We start from the raw sequence: 234 nt of genomic DNA on the forward strand, positions 1-234 counted from the left end.
ATTCTTAGAAAAGTACAACTTTCCAAAACTGGACCAGAAAGAAATAGAAAATCTTAACAGACCCATCACGAGCACAGAAATTGGAACTGTAATCGGAAATCTTGTAGCAAACAAAAGCCCAGGTCCAGATGGCTTCATAGCTGAATTCTACCAAAAATTTAGAGAAGAGCTAACACCTAACCTACTCAAACTCTTCCAGAAAATTGCAGAGGAAGGTAAACTTCTAAACTCATT

The sequence above is a fragment of the Bison bison genome, unplaced genomic scaffold (assembly GCF_000754665.1).
Source record: "Bison bison bison isolate TAMUID 2011002044 unplaced genomic scaffold, Bison_UMD1.0 scf7180017864061, whole genome shotgun sequence".
In the NCBI taxonomy this organism is placed as follows: Eukaryota; Metazoa; Chordata; class Mammalia; order Artiodactyla; family Bovidae; genus Bison; species Bison bison.